Source organism: Calonectris borealis, chromosome 12 (assembly GCF_964195595.1).
Source record: "Calonectris borealis chromosome 12, bCalBor7.hap1.2, whole genome shotgun sequence".
Lineage (NCBI taxonomy): Eukaryota > Metazoa > Chordata > Aves > Procellariiformes > Procellariidae > Calonectris > Calonectris borealis.
This window is the reverse complement of record NC_134323.1, coordinates 11,959,837-11,976,161: the sequence shown is the minus strand read 5'-3', so window position 1 is coordinate 11,976,161 and position 16,325 is coordinate 11,959,837. Positions and strand designations below refer to the sequence as shown.

General features: G+C 46.3%; 1 long non-coding RNA gene across 1 annotated transcript; it reads right to left on the bottom strand.

Moving 5' to 3' along the window:
* Positions 1-7,090: 7,090 nt before the first annotated feature.
* Positions 7,091-12,826, bottom strand: LOC142087282 (uncharacterized). The gene is made up of 4 exons (XR_012675404.1): positions 12,606-12,826; positions 11,037-11,128; positions 10,552-10,807; positions 7,091-7,193 (listed from the first exon to the last, which is right to left on the bottom strand). It is a non-coding gene; the product is annotated as an uncharacterized LOC142087282 (long non-coding RNA).
* Between the last annotated feature and the right edge of the window lie 3,499 nt (positions 12,827-16,325).

The window sequence follows — 16,325 nt, the reverse complement described above, 5'->3', positions numbered from 1 at the left end:
CATCTACCACCTCTCTGGGCAACCTGTGCCAGTGTTTCACCACCTTCATCGTAAAAAATGTCTTCCTTATATCTAGTCTGAATCTACCCTCTTTTAGTTTAAAACCATTCCCCCTTGTCCTGTCGCAACAGGCCCTGCCAAAAAGTCTGTCCCCATCTTTCTAATAGGCCCCCTTTAAGTACTGAAAGGCTGCAATAAGGTCTCCCCGGAGCCTTCTCTTCTCCAGGCTGAACAACCCCAACTCCCTCAGCCTTTCCTCATAGGAGAGGTGTTCCATCCCTCTGATCATTTTCATGGCCCTCCTCTGGACCCAATCCAACAGGTCCGTGTCTTTCCTGTCCTGAGGGCTCCAGAGCTGGATGCAGTACTGCAGGTGGGGTCTCACCAGAGCGGAGTAGAGGGGCAGAATCACCTCCCTCGACCTGCTGGCCACACTGCTTTTGATGCAGCCCAGGATATGGTTGGCCTTCTGGGCTGCAAGCGCAGATCTCCAAGAATGGGGATTTCACAAACCTTTATTGGCACCTGCTCCAGTTTAACCGCTCTTATTTTGAAAAATTTCTGCTATTATGTCCAATAGAATTTCTCCTGCTGCAACTTTCGGTCATTGCTTTTGTGCTGTGCACCTCTGCGGAGAGCCTGGCTCTGTTCTCGCTCACGCGGCCCAGGGTGTGATTAGCCGTCATCACTGCAAAGGCACGCTGCTGACTCCTTTTAAGCTTTTTGTCCACCAGGACCCCAAGTCCTTTTTTTAGCAAAGCTGCTCTCTAGCCACTTGGTTCCCCGCCCGTGCTGTCACAGGTTTATTCTGTGTCAGATGCAGGCTTCACATTTGTCCGTGCTGAATTTCAGAAGGTTTCTTTCAGGCTTGTCTTCCAGGTTGCTGAAGACCACCTCAATGGCTGCCTTGTCCTCCAGCATAATGACCTACAGCCTGAACTCAGTGTCATGCACAAACTTGCTGAGGAACCATTCTGCTCTGTCATTCAGTTGCTGGTGAAGACTGGCCCTAGTGTTGTCACTTGAGGAATGCCATCTGTTAATGCCAATGAAATGTTTAGTTGTTAACCATTATTATCCTTTGAGCTTCATGGCCCAGCCATAAGCTTTTTTCAGCCAGGTTGTGGTCCATCTGTTCAGGCAATACACCTCAGTTTGGCCCATATGGGAGACAATGTCAAAGGCCACACTAAAACCAAAGTAAGTGACATCCACTGCTTCCCCGACCTCGTCCAACCAGCCCGTCATTCCAGCACAGATGACAACCATGTTGGCCGGGTACAATTTGTCTGTAGTAGATTCATGCTGGCTGTTCCTAGCCACCTTCTTGTATCTGGATGTGGCTTCTGTGTGGACTTGCTCCATAATATTCCCGGGAAAAATGTACTGATATCTTATGTAAGACATCGACATCTTCATCTTTGCTAATGCTTTGGCTAATCCCTTTCACAAGCAGCCTGTTGATTACGTGTTCAGTTTGTGAGACCTTCAGCATGAGCCTGCAGTATTGGTTGAGGGAATTTTTGGTAGGGAGTGGCTGAGCAGGTCAAACTCAGAAGCAACCTAACCAGGACACACCTATTTCCTCCGTTGGGAATGAATCCCTTTCTTCCCAGCCTCGCCACCAAGGACGATCTTCCTGCCGTTGTTGCCACGGCCTTTGTGTTACCTTCGGGCAGGAGCCCTAAGGGGAGGAAATAGGAAAAGAGGAGGAATGAGGCTACCAGGCCTCAGTAGATCATGGTAGTGTCAGATCCTGGCACCTGGAAAGGATTCAACTAGTTTGAGTGAAAGACAAAAACAGGAAAGAAGAAAGGGTAAGGTCATCTGCACGGAGAGCTAGGGACAGGCATGGTCATTTCTAGAGAGCATGAGTAGTTCAGTCAACAGGAAGGAAGGGCCAGGCGCTTGCCAAAATACACATTTGTACAATGGCCTATAGTAGTTTGAATTCACAGAAGATGGTTGAGTTTCACTAGGTGTAACTTTGGTTCACTGGGGTCTGAAGTACAATACTGAGGTAAGCACTACTATAGAAAGTAAGAAAGAAAACGGTTGGAAAGCCACCAGGTCTGGCTGTGGGGCCAGAGCAGGACAAATGCTGCTTTGCCAAGCTGGCATGCCCCAGCGTGGCTTGAGGCTCACTCCTGCTGCAGGGCCTTGGCTGCAGCCACAGCGCCTGCTCCCAGCCAGGGAGGCATCTGTGATGTCCCCTGAATCGCTCAGTTTCTGTGGAAAACAAAACTCCTGGAAATGCTGGTGAGTACAGCGATGGGCCGGCCTCATGGAGGGCCTTGTGGGATTCACTGGGGCCTTCACAGCTGGAAAGGCTTGGCAGAGCAGACGCATCCCCTGTGACTGGAACTGGACCATGTAATTGCAATTGAGAGAAGAGGCAGGCACAGTGGTGGGAGGTAATGACTCTGTAGGAACACTTGGGCATGCAGCATCAGGCATGTCTTGCTAATTAGAAGAAACATACATAATCCTATCATCTTTCGCTGCACCCGTACTAATGTGATTGTATTTCTGCGATGGTCTTACATTTGTAATCTCCTTACTAGCACATGAGAAGACTTTTAACAGTGATGCACAGAAAAGCAAATAGGACGTTCATGTAGTGACAGCGCTGCTGTGGAGCCCCGCGTGTCGCTGATGAAGGAGGCACAGTCTCAGAGCTTAGATTCCTCTGCATGGCAGGCTGAGGTTTCCAGGGTCCCAAGGTAAATGTGAGTACCTGCGCGCTGCAGTCCCTCGTGCGTTAATGAAACCTGACTTGCTGGGTCACCCTCCTGCTTAATTTGCAGTGACACAATATCATTTAAAGTTGTTTGCTTATTACAGAGATACTATCATAAGGTGTGGTGCCCTGATGGGAGTCTAGCAAGAAAGTAACACTCTTATTCACCCACCCACCTTTGGTAGATGGTCTGAGGGTCTCTCCTTGGCTTCATGACGGAAAGGGGTTGATTCACCTCCGCCCAGCGATAATTATGTGTTGCTGCCTACTGGAAGTTCCCATGTTGGCATCGGAGTGGTAAGCCTAGAATTCACTGCTGAGACTAATTGCAAAGTAAAAGCATGATTTCTTGATGTCTGTTTTATATTCAGCCTAGTAAAGGTTACGTAATACACTATCATTTACTTGTGATTTTTTTTTAATGATCATTAAAATGCTCCTAATTGCTGTTACCCTGCCACACTTCCATTTCTCAGCAGCCTTCCCATCAAACCAGAAAGCAGTTCTGGTAGCAAAAATTTTATGGCATTTTTGGTTTTTCCTTTCCTTTTGGAAGAGTCCTCTTTTTAATTCTTTTATTCTAGATCCTCTTGTGTAAAACACAGCTCCTTCTGGAGGGGCTTTGCCCTCGTGAAAGGTTATGGTTTTATCCCCTCAGCTTTAGGACAAAATTATTCCCTTGTCAGTGCAGTTCTTATTGCACCAGGCTGGCTTGGCAGATCTCCACTCCTTCTTTGTTTAAGTTTGTTTATTTTTATATCAGAAAGGTAGTAAAATTGACAAAAGAGGTTTATTCAGACTCTAACTGTACAGTTTACCACACAAGCAAAATAAAACGTCCAACACACTTCTTTTTATTTATGGCATCAGTGCTGAGTCATTATAGTAGCAGCGCTGGGTAACTTTTCCTCCCTTCACCTTTTGAAACCTCTTTTGCACCAGTGTCCCACACCGAGCTTTCTGTTGCTCAACATCTTCCATCTTTGCAGGAGGTTGTGGGTACAAAGTGGAAAACTCGTAGCAGACGCGAGGCCAAGCCTGTAAGGCCCCAGCCTGTGGCGTGCAGGGCTTTCCCTAGGAGGGAGGGCAGGCGGAGCGAGGCAGGGGGCTCTGGTCCCTCTTCAGCCACTCAGCTGGATGCTCCAACCATAACACAGTCTGCAAGAAGGCCCATGGGAGCCCTTCTGGGTGGCATCAGAGGCCTGGGGAGTTCAGCCATCTCCTTGTTCAGGTTCTGTGGAGCCCATCCTCACAGGGGGATGTTCCCAAACACCTCATCAGGACCAGCTGTAGCCTCCACTTGGCTGAGTCCTGAGGTCCTGGAGCACCTCAGAGCTGCGGCGCTGAGCATTGTGATGAGTAACCTGCTCCATCGAGTGAGCGCTAAACCCCAGAGTCCTTACCCCACCGGTGGGCTCTCATTTATGGATCATGTAGTATCCAAATGATCCTATAAACACAGCTGTGGAACAGGAGCTGCAGTCTATTTAGCAAGGTCTGTTTTCATGTATGTTCATCAGTGAGTTGGGATCAGAGTGGGTGTAGGTCCTGGGGATGGTTGACTAGAGTTAGCAAAGAAGAAAGAGGTGTGGGAGGATGGAGTAACATTTCCAAAGAGAAGGTGCATTCACATCTTCACTGTTTCTAGCCAGTGTACAAGAATACTCCTGATACAATGATACATGGGGTCTGGACAAGGGAATAAATTGTCTTTTAATGCCTAGATCAATGGAGGGAATAGAGCAGAGACAGCAATGCAGGAAGGGGAAATCAATTCACTCAATATTATTTGTTAATATACCAGCTTCACCACCTTGATAAGTACTGCAGTATCAGTGTCATCCGATACAGGCATCCGACGTGTCAACTAATGGGGAGATTGCTGACGAGGAGGCTCCCAGACAAGGTTAGCAACAGCCATGCCATATACTGAAATGTTTACTGCAGCAGCACTAGGACTACCCAGCCTCCAGACCCATGTGCGTGTTTTGGGACCAGCTGCCGCCTTCTGAGGCTCTGCTCGTCACCGAGACCGTACACAGGCCAGTATGTGGGTCTGCAAAAGGGAATCAGGGAAGTTACTGTGCTCTGCTGACCGGCATTACTGCATAACAGCTGCTCCAAGTGCAGTGCAGGTTACATACATGTTAACCAGCATTTCAGCTTCGGGGGGCTGTAACCTGTGTCAGACGGTGGGCTAGGTTTCACAGGATTCTCCAAGAGCTTCTGTTCAGCACTACTGAAAGCCAGTGGGATGGGGTACCCAAATCCCTTTGGTGCTGTCAACATGCCTGTCTGGCTTACTTCAGGCACGTCTGGAAGGTGTCGACCACCAGCATTTCTGAGTGTCGATGCCCACGTGCTCTGAAGTGCCTGCCTTCAGAAACAACAGAAGGGCATTGCCTCTTGCCCTTGAAAGGATGCACAGAGTCTCTGTGCTTAAACTCGCCAACGGCTGCAGCCAGAAACCAAGCTTTGGGAGCTCTGTTTTTGTCTGACTCCGTCTGGCTGCCTGAGCCTTGCCCTTGAGAGCCCAGTGCTGCCGCTGCGGTGAAGTGACCCTGGTTTGGCGGGTCAGACACCCACGCTGTCGAGCCCTCCCAAACACAAGCGGTGCCTCACCTTTGTGCTACTTCTAGCTGAACAGAGAGAGGACTTTACCTCCCCTTCTTGTATCAGGAAGGTCAATCTCCGCACAGACTGCCTTTTCTTTTAAATCTATACATTAAAAGGCATAGAATGCTGTAATAGGGGTGCAATTAATGACTCTCTGGAAGCACTATGTGATTACTGGCTCTGGGTGCAGTAAATAGAAAGCAGTGAGGTTCTGGAGTTCATTTGCAAACAGGTGAGTGGGAACTCTCAAACCAGGAGGCGATGAGCATGTCTGCAGGTCTGGTTTCTCCTTTCCCTGAAGTGAAGGTGGGCGTTAGACTGAGGTGTGCAACATGCACATCATGCCTCATCTAAGATTTGCCAATATGCATTTGTTGCTTTCTACTCTTTAGCAATCAAACAGAAACTTTTCAGCTGGTACCTTCTGGGTGACAAGGTTTGAGAAATAACCTTTCAGTCACTACTGCAGCATTGTGAAAATGTTCATAGGTGATATAACAGCTGCATCACATGAACGGAGCACGTTATCTCAGAGCTACCTGTATTCTCCAATACGGTTCAGAAAGTTTGTTACCAAAAATGTGGATTAATTCTCTGATACTGTACACACTGCAAGGGAAATGCTCCAGGTGGAGCTGCTCAGGCTTACATGAACATATTTGCCTGTTACAGAAACCTTTAAACTTACTACTGCTTAAACACTGTCAGTGGCAAAAGCTACCTTGGCTGCCGTGGGAGCGGGACTGGGTCAGTAATGCCACGTTACGATAAATAAGGCAGGTTGTATCACCAATATTGTGATTGCTTAGGAGGCAGTTGGCCCTCTAGTTATTTCTGGGAAATATATTTAAATTTCAAAATTTGTATTGTCATATTAAACCGCTCTAAAAATGTAGGTAATGATATGTTGTTACAAAGGTATCTCTTCCCAGTGAAGCCGTGTTGAGTCATTTTATATTACCACTGAAGGAACAAACCAAGTTTTTACAACAATAGTTGGCAGTATTTCTATTAAAAGGCATTAGCCAATAATTTCTAAAACTGCCTGTTAATTATGGCATTCAACCCTTGCAGGCAGTTCTATTTTACATTAAGTGCAATCCAGTTTCCAGCCATCAGCTGAAGACCATAGCCTTTTGTCGTAGCCAAACAAGACCATGCGTTACCAAATTCCTTTCCAGGGTACATCTATTGTCATTGAGTTTTGGGGGTTTTGGTGTTGTTTTTTGTTTGTTTGTTTGTTTGTTTGTAACATTCAAAAGAGACGGTTTATGCGCCACTACCTCTGGGCAGCTTGTCTGGCTGGTGCGCAAAGGCCTGCAGCTGAGGTCCAGGGCAGCTACTTAGCTCAAACACGGCACTCTGCGGATGCGGCTGGGCTCCTGTGGCAGCCAGCCTGGCTCCAGAACCCAGGTAACCTGTTGTCCACACTACGGCTCTGACACCAGCAGCGAATTGCTAGTCCAGAGGAGCAGCTCTCACGCAGTGCCACGTCTGCGCTGCAGTCGCTGGCCCGGCCCGGGGGCCACTGGCAGGCACGATGCAGAAAGTGCTGAGCTGGCTCCACGGGAGCCAGGGCAGGCTGAAGAGCAGGAGGCTGCCTGCTATTTGGGGTGCCCAGCTCCATCAGCCTGGGCAGCTGAGCTGTGTTGTGCATCCCTTGAATACTGAAACTCTCCAGCACATTCGGCAAGAGGGCTGGCGCAGCGAGTGCTGCTGAGTCGGTCTGTCGCTGGTCCCCAGCTGCGCTCTGGAGGTGTCTGCGGGGTTCACAAGCATGTCTGGAGGACATCACGTCATGCTGCAAAGCTTTATCTTGCAGCTGCAGAAACACGTCCTAGAACACACAAAGGAGGAGCGGATAAGGATAAATCTCTTGCAGGTAACTGTAACAGTGGCAGGAAAAAAGTGACATTTGTTTTGTACTTATCACTTTGACTAGCTGTAATTATTATTGCTATTGTTAGTGCTACTATTGCAATATTACCTGAGGCTGCCCAGTCAGCACTGAGCTCCATTGTATTCAGCACAAACGCACCCAAACCCCTCAGAAAAACTTACAGTTCAGAATGCAAGTGACTTACAATGGTGAAGAGGAGGGATAAAACCAAATGGATACAATTAGCTTAGGCACGACTTAGTCATCCTCTTCTTGGTATAATTATAAAATGGACAAAGGTAGCACCAACTAACCTCAAATGCCCTTCTAGCCATAATTAATTATATTGCATAATAATGGTGTCAGTTTAAACATTGTTTAAAACCGATGCTTTGCTTGAAATTACTGTATAGCCACACTTACATCTTGCACAACAGACTAACACTTAGCAGTGTCTTGACTTCCATTTTCTATTTCGTTGTGTCATCTGTGCATAGGAAAAGCTCTTGACCAGAGAGGAGTCAGTGGTACAGTGGTAAATAGAAGTGGGTAGATTCATCTGCCTGTGGTATATAAGGAGCAGGTAAACACTAGAAGTGCCCAGAGTAGAAGTGGGTGCGAAGGGAGTGCCTTTGCCTGCGTTTACCCTTGACTACACCACTCAGAAGAGTTGCATAATTGATACAATTGAACCACATCAGTCCTTTATTTATAGAACATAATGAAATGGTTTTCAACATCCTGGATCACGCTGCATGGGTGATTGCCATATATGCACCCAAGGAGAATAAATAAAAACATTTCCCTAAGGTGTTACGTCTCTTCACCTTCTCTAGTTGCACCCAGGACTTTGCGAGCAGTTCTGTGAGGAGTGCAGCATAAATTCCTGCTTGCTATTGCACACGCTTCGTTAGCGGAGAGCTACAGTGATGCTGCTGCATTACGCTGGAGTTTCACATTTCCTGTGTAGTACATAAAGCGTTGTCATAGTTTGGTGGAACTTAGGGTGTGCACATACATAAACATACCAAAGACTATTGAGCGCAGTCCCCTGCGTTGTACTTAAGTTATTCCTTGTTCAAGCTCCATAGCCTGCATTTGACATAAACCTGGCTTACCTAGAAAGCATATGGGCTCAAGCTCAAAAAGGAAAAAAAAAAAAAAAAAAAGCTGTGGCATTTGATAGCTGCTTTCAGTGATGGAAATGGAAGTAAGCCATGAAGCGGTCCCCTGATAAAGTCAAGTGACATGGATGATCTGAGCCTGCTGTTTGAGCCACAGGCTCCCACACCAGCTTGTGCTTCTGACAGTCTCTCGTTACCGAGTCTACTACTGTGAACGTCATCCAAGGAAGACTCTGTCTACCACAGAAGCACGAGCATCGGGTGGCACTGAGACAGAGTTACTGTAAAAGTCACATAAAATAAAACAAAGCACTCCTTTTTTTGTTCCTATTATTGGAAAAATGCGGGTAATTTAGAAGTATTTCTCTTGCTGGATCATTTGTCCATCTTTATATGATGTTCTACTGTTCCTATTGCATCATTTGAATTTGGCCTTTATTTATGATGCTACATTGTTTTATGTATACACTTTATAATTAGAACTACTAATTGCAAGCTTGCTTACTGCCTTTAGTTGGCTTTTCCAGAGCATTACTTGCAAAAAGTTCACAATTACTCAGTTCTTTTCAATTGCTCGGTGAGTATTTTCATAAATTGAAAAAAAAAACAGGACAAGGTTTTTAACTTATCCTATTTCTAAGCTTTACACAGTGCCCATCTAGTGTGTAGAAATGAACTGCATTAAAAATTGCATCTTTTCAGAAGCTGTTTAAGCTCTTTTCTCAAAAATCCTCTTTTTCTGAATAGAAAAAATAATTAATCACCACATCAACATACTGAGGGAGTCCCACGCTAGCTGTTATATTAGATTTTAATTGGTTTCCTGACATGTAAAACTTTAGCCTAGACACATTGTCATATTCTTAATACATTTTGAACTGACAAAAATCCATATAAGTTAATGGTTCTGCAAGAAGGAGCTAGTCATTTCCATACACATGCTGCAAACTTAAGACACAATGCTCCCATTTTATCATTTGTTATTTCAACTTTGCTGATGATTCAGTGGTGTTATTCCACTGAAAAACTGGAGTAACGCAGCAGTGAATCAGGCTCATTGGCTCTGCATCTCACTATCTAAAATGAGGATCCACCTACAGGTAAAATACTATCATACTGCAAGTATCTCACAGACTGCAATCTGTTCTGGCTTGCCAGATCTTCATCGGAAAAGGATTGCATAGGTTCAAAATTAAACCGCATGCTGACTGCATTTTAGTCAATGAGAATACTCATGTGAACAAGATGAGCTGGTTTTGGCTTTTCTAATTACAAATCGCTCAAATCAAAAATAGGAGAGCATAGGGTTACTTTTTTTTTGTCGCTGATGTTTTCATTAGCTGGCTGCCACGGATGGAGAAAGCAGCACCTCCGCTGCTTTCCCAAGAGGGCTGCGAGGCGCAGGGCCGGCACCCCGCAGGGACCCAGCATGCAGCCTCAGCACCGTGCAGAGGGATTGCTGGGTGCGCAGTGAGTTCAGGTCACTCTCTCCCGTCACCACGCACTGAGGCTGGTGACAGCTCCAAGGAGACACCTCCAAGTGTGTGTTCTTGCAGCAATGGGAGTTACATCAGACACTACAGCTATTTTATTGGCAGCCATGAGCTCAGATTCACCGTGTTACACTTTGGTAAACACTCAATGGCAAATAATGCTATAAAGTGTATATAAGTGTAATCAGCTTACTGGATTTTCTTCCTTCAGTGTGATCATCTCATGATTTATTAAATAGTCTCTATTCAAAGTGCCAGATAAGTTCCCCTTTCCGTTATTTGTCATTCTTGTTTTGTTCCCTTCTCAAAGTCAGTCTTAAAGGGCATCTCATAGAAATGTGCATTATTCCAGTGCCTGCAGGCGTAGCCCTCTCCCCTGTGCACAAACGCTGTACATTTACCTCTCATGCACCCTGTGCTTAAACTGACTAATGAAAAAATGGATCCCAGTTATATGATGGTCCAGACAGTCTCAGCAGGAAACACAGCCAAATGTCTGTTGATTTGACGAACCACCATCACAGAGGACCTGAGCAATTAACTGAATGTATAGTTTTATTTGGGGGGGTGGAGAGGATGATTAAGGTAAGCTCCTTTTAGCACGTTAACAGGCTGGGAGAGAGGCTCCCTGTCTAGCGATTGCATGGGGAACACAACTGGAAAAGCTCTTTTGTTTCTGCCACTTGGTAAGAACATCACCTTGGGTAGCATCTCCACTGCTGCAAGCACTGAGCGCGGCCTCGGGCGCATTGCATTGCCCAGCATGGCTCAGACCTCCACTCTGGAACTGCAGATGCAGTGCTCTGCACCGGGGGCTGAGCGCGCCAGGCATGAGCGGTCTCACACAGGCTGCAGTCTTCAGGCTGACATCAACACTGAGACATCGCTGCTGGGTTTCACTGGGTTAGCACAAGCGTTTTCACCCCATTAAAGGCTTTGTCTTTGCGTCTTCAACCTGAAATCAACCCAGGCATTAGAAGGTGAAGGTTGGTACTGTCTGCTGGTGTTCAGCTGGAAGGAGCTGATGGCACCAGGCTGCGGTGACAACTGGGTGACACCATGAAAAGAGTGCCAATTTGCTGGTGATCCCAGCAGAGGGGGAAGGGGGCCGTGACCTGCCACTCCCCTGCCAAAGGCACAGTCTCCGTGGCAAGGTTTGGCTGCAGCAGATGGGAGATAAATACCATGTCTAATTGTACTGCGCGGCTTTCAGGAGCGGAGTGATGGCTTCATCCTGCAGTGACACCCAGTCTCGACCAGCACTGAGCAATTGTCACTGTCAAAGAGACACCAGATGAACCCAGGAAAAATGAAATATCATGAGATAAAATAAGAAATGAGCCAAAAAGGCAGAATCTTACAATAACACTAATGTAAACACTGGTCTGTTAAGAAATGTCAGCCTAGTTTTTATCTTGTAGCAGGGAGATTGTTTTTGAGAACCTATGCAGAGTCAAATGAATTCACAAACCTCTGTACCAGGTGCAATCATTAGTCAGTAAATGAATTACACATAATTATCTGCTTTGTATTTAATTCACTTGGCTTCCAGTTTCTTACTCTTCATACAGTGAAACTCTCTATCTCTCTCACACAAACACACTCTCCATGGGCAAGGAGGTTTTGGAGGGCTGCCATCGTCCTGACTCATGAATCAGACTCCATGATTTGAATGATATTTATCTAAGCCTGCAAACAAAGAAGATGGCTATGTGTCCAATGAGAGAATAATTATTGTTATTATGTTTATAGAGCAACAAAGTCGGGAGTTAGGACCCCGGGGGAAAGGCGGCAGGAAGGGTGAGCTGGGCAGAGGCAGGAGGCTGTAGGCAGTGTTTCAGTGCAGGCATGTGCCAGGGCCCTCGCAGGGTTCCCTGCCTGTGAGTCACCTCTGCCAGGAATCGCCCAGCGGCCAGGGCGGGCGGCCAGGTGATGCCTGCCTCGGCGGGGACGCTCGCCGGGAGCCGCGAGACCACCTCCCCGAGGGCTCTCGCCATGATATCAGGACAACACTGGGCCTGCAAGGGTTTTGGCAGCGGCTGAAGGGAGTTGGGGTTGGCACAAAGCACCCCAGACAGCTCCGCCGCTGCAAGGCTGAGGATGGGGATGTGCCGGTCTGCGGGCGAGCCAGCCCCAACTGCATTGGGTAGCAGCGCTGACAGGGCAGCCTCCTGCTTGCAGCAGACTGTGTGTTTTTTTCTTATACAGAAGCCAGCTGTACATTTACATCCACAATTACTTTAACTAAACTACAAAGAAAGGAAAAAAAAATCCATAACAGAAAAAGCTTGCTTTGCAAGTAACAGCCACTGCTACAGCAGGTCACTTAGAAATAAAAATGTCCCTTGAAATGACATTTAGGCTCATCCTGCTCTACAACTTCAGTGCAAACTCGGGCAGAGGAGCCCTGCTCCACTGCCTGGGAGAGCTTTGGACACTGTGACAGTGGCAGTGGCGTGCATGACCCAGGCTTGCTCCTGCCAGGTTAATGCTCTGTGTACTCAGAGAGGGCAGTGACAGAGGAGGCTCTACCTACCCTTTAGGACTGTCCGTAGTAGCCAATAAGTTTGGGATAACCAATAATTTGAAACCCGTATTTCTAAAATACATCTGCCACTCTAAAGCCTCATCTTGGCCGGGATTGCAAGAGTCCCCTGAATTTAGAGGGCACCCCGTGCCCTGCTAGGAAGGGGGCTGCAGACCTCTGATGTGTGGCTGCTGCCAAAGCATGCACCTGCACAAAACTCACTCACGTTTCTCGTTGGGCTCACAGAGACAGTCACCCATGTTCACAGTCGACTTCTGGTGCGTCTGTACAGTGGGATGACAACTGGTGGCTTTTCATCAGCTTGGTACCACCAAGCAACGGCCCTGGCCATCATAGCTATGGCTCTGGAGACCTTGGAGAAGGATGCCAGATTCTGGAAATGTTTTGGTTTGCAGTTTAAGGACACAGCCAGCCGTGTTAATGGCAAGTGGCACTCCTGTTGAGAAAGCTGGAAAAAGTGTCATTTACTTCCATTAACTCAGCTTTAGGATGGTAAAGTTTGAGCCACCTTGCAACTATCTCTAGGTTAACAACATACAACCAGGGAAACAGCAGGACAAACAGACAGCTGAAGAGGTTACCTGGGAATAACAATGAAATTAGAATGAATCCTACGCAGGGAACAAGACCTCCTCTTCTTGTTCTCCCAAGACCAGTGTGAAACACTTCCAAATTTTGTCCTTGTTATTGGAGGGGAGGCAAAACCAATAACCTGCATAATTAACAATGCTCCAAAAAATACCACTAAAAATTATGTCCCTTCCACTCAACCCATTTTTAGAAGCAAGTTTTATCTCACTGGATGTTTTAACTGATGATTAAATCCATGTTAATATTCTAGGAAGAAAAATGGAAAGGCTTTGACTGAGGAAGAATTGCCAATGCAATGATAGGCAATGATACTTTGAATCACAAAGCATTCCTTTGGGGATGTGCGTTGAAGTGCTGGCTTTTTTAAACTGTAGTAAATCTTCCTTACTTAATTCCCTTTTCAGAAAAACTTAAATTTTCTGGAGAAGGTTGATAGAAAACACCTATATGCCAACATTAACATCCAAGGGAAAAAAAAGGGCTTTATATGAGAGCAATCAAAAATATTGCTGAGACAACACTGGCCACAAGAGGAGAAAATGTGGTTTTATGGACTTAGTAAAGACTGGGAGTCCTGGATCAGGACTTTCTCAATCTCCAAAAATTGGCACATAGCCTTGAGAAAGCCAACCTACTTCTCAGTGTTTCAGTCTGCCTCGCTGTAGCAGCAATGAGACACTGGCTGCCTCCCGGTAGCCTGGGAGAACCAAAGGACTTTGCACTGGTTACCTGAACTCACAGCACTACTTAGCCTGTATTTACCATTGAAAATTGCGGCTTCTGTTGAAGATTACTTTAAAACGGAAACCTTTGTGCCCCAAAACATTTTTGTTTATTTATCTATCAGTTTGTTTGTTTACCAGTTGATCTCATAAGAATAGTACTGCTCCCCACCAATTTGGTCTGCAAGGCATTTTAAGATCCTTGAATGGAGGAAGCGAACAAAACCATACAGTATATTACTAGGCAGGCAGAGAAATAGCTAAGCACAAGACTTCATAAATATTATTGTGCATACAGCAGTTTCTGCATCTCCCTCTCTCCCTCCCTGATACACAGAGGTTTTACATTATTATTACAGGAAAAAAACCCTAGATAGTAGCCAAACTCATATGAAAAGCACTTCCCTGTTTACAGTCCCCGAGAAATAATGCCATGAACTGTGGGCCCAATGAGAATGCCACAAACACTTCCCTCTGAGCTAGCTGACAGAAAACAGTCAAAAGAACAGGGCTATAAATTGCTGCTTCATTATAAATCACTGCATTTGGCACACCTGTTCCAGCACACCTTGAAGTTGTTGCTGGACATAATGTGCCTTTAATATTTTATTTTTTTAGTATTGCAACCCAGGTGGCAGCTGGCTTTGCACATGTGAGCGTGGTCATATTGTCACATGTACCACAAGACCACAGAGCAGTCATGCTCTTCACTGTCAGACCCGAGGAGGTTTCTGAAAAATGTTGTTCTGCAGTTACCTGGCCTTACGGAGAGCACATGGCAAGGCTCAGGCACTGTGCTGTGTAACGCGGCTGTAGAGCCGGCATGCATCCAAACATCGCAGAGCATGAGCAAAGCAAGTTCAGGGCTGTCTGCACCTGTCTGGAGAGATGTATTTTTTCAGCACAGCACGAGAACTTAGAATCAGGTCCTTTTCTAGTGTGAACACTGCCTATTTTGGTGCAAGATTAGTATGGGAAAATATATGTCAAATTTGGAGAGAGGAATTTTTCCCAGTTTACAAACTGTTCAATCAATGTTTACAAAGTTTTAAATTGGAGTCAGTAACAAAAGAGCACAGATTCAGCAGCAGAGATTTGAATAAGCCTTACAATTGCTGGACTTCTTGAGTTATACCAGTGAAGCTAGCCTAGTATTTTGCAGAATGATTAATAGCCTGTGCTTGTGGGGATTTTACTAATTTTTGATGAAGTTACTCAAGTAATTTAGAATAGGAATATTGTTTACCAGCCCTGGGAAGATTACATCGTTGGGCCATGTTCGTGTGTGCTTTGGAAGGCTTAGAAGGGGACAGGGAGAGGGAATGGAAAGAACCACATCCTCCTCTGGATCACAAATCATGCCTGTTTGTACCTGAAAGACCATAAATTTATCTGTTTGCAGAGTACTGGCATGTCGCCTGGGAACTTCCATTAAAAGATGTAGTTCTACTGCACTGCACCTCTCAGTGTCAAAGGTGGCATCTTTAGCATGCAAAGGAAAGCTTTAAGGTCATGTCTGTGGTAAAAAGAAAAATCCCTGATTAACCTGACAGCAGATTCAGCGTCGCCTTCCGGTGGGGCTGTTGGGGTATTTTCTCCAGTGACATTGCAGCGCGCTCTGGCTCCCAGCTTTTATGTTATTCCATTTTGTCATGTTGCACAAGCCTTGCTCTAGGATGAATGCATGAATTCGTATTTTGGTGATGTGAAGCAATCTAGCCCTGACCTTGCTGTGGTTCCTTACACACACATAAAGCATCCTCTGAAGCCAGGGAGATTTTGGCTCTAAAAGCTAATGGCAGGACAGGTCATGTCCTTTACGTCCTGGGCAGGCAAGAACTGCCCGTGTGCCCATGACCTTCCTACCGTCTTCCTGTCTGATAGGAGACTCATAACCTGGGCTCCCACGTACAGCTTTGTGGTGTGACCAGGCTCTGTAAATTCACGAAAATGAGTCCCCCCCAGCGCAACTAATGGGCACAGCTGTGAAATACAACCTTTTCTGAAGAACCCATTCCTGGCCCTGCCTCTTGCCACCCCATGCCAAAGTAATGAACTAACCCCATTTACAATTGTTTTGCTCGACATATGGGTCCCAGATAGGGAGAAATAGCCAAAAGAAGGCAAATTTAACTCAATGTGGGAAAGTCCCTACTGCACTGGGTGTGGGTATATACTGGTGAGCTTGGCTCTACAACAGGGAAAGGACAAAAAGCCAAAGAGAGGAGAAAAGCTGAGTTGGGAGGGAGGGGCAGAGGAAGATTTTGTGTGCGCCTGGGAAGGAAACAATGGGACAAGGGGAAGGAATTAAAAGAACCACATCCTTCTCTGCATCATAGCCCTGCAGTTTAAGTTACTCCCTCACACTGGACCAACCCATAGTGCCCTACTTCTAACATTGCTCCCCTGTGACTGCTGTGGTGAAGCTCCATCCCATTAGATGTGTCTCGACCAGGGACCATTAGGGCAGCAATGCTCTTAGCAAGTTAGATCAAGCCTCCCTCCTTCTTTCCGATGACATTTTGATGTGTCCCCCACCCTTGCCAGCCTATCCCAAGCCCCTACAATTAAGCTCCAGCCCCACAGCCTCTGCTGAACATAAACCAAAAGAT